The following is a 673-nucleotide window of genomic DNA, read 5'->3' as shown; positions in this document are numbered from 1 at the left end:
CTATGGGAACTGAATTAGTACCGTGAGTCCTATAGGTAAACTGTTCAGCTGTGGATTTATGCAGTAAATCACATAATGTATTTCGTCATATCAGGTACACACATACGTTCTGCTAGAGCTCGTTTTCTTCTTTTTCTGCTTTCAGTTAGTTGATTCTGATGCTGAGAACAACACAGGAGGATAGTTCTTGAAGTATTCATGTGAGTTATTACTTCTTGATCAACTTCTAAAGTGACACTAAATAGACTAGATGTTCAGTCAATTGATCTAGATTCTTTAGAAATTTAGAAGTGGTGTTGCAATGTAATTGTATCTACAAAGACATGAGGATAATTTAAAATTTGTAAGTTTACTCGCACTTTCATTTTCGTAGCCAGTACAGTAACTACGTATATTGACAGTGTTTAAATCACAATCGATCAATAGTGATATATTTATATTTTTTGCTTTTTTGTCACATTAACTGTAAACAAAAGACACAACACAAGTAGTTTGCAATAAGCGCATAAGCACAAATACACATAATTTGGTTTAAAAGAAACAGACTGATCAATATAAAAAATAGACATGCACAGAGATATTATCAATGTTTTATACTTATAAACAGTCTTGATTACACATTAGAAATTCAGAAAATATTGATGTAATTAACGACCCAACGAAACAAGACACG

Source organism: Sinohyriopsis cumingii, chromosome 3 (assembly GCF_028554795.1).
Source record: "Sinohyriopsis cumingii isolate HCF-2022 chromosome 3, ASM2855479v2, whole genome shotgun sequence".
Classification (NCBI taxonomy): Eukaryota; Metazoa; Mollusca; class Bivalvia; order Unionida; family Unionidae; genus Sinohyriopsis; species Sinohyriopsis cumingii.
This window is presented reverse-complemented; position numbering follows the sequence as displayed.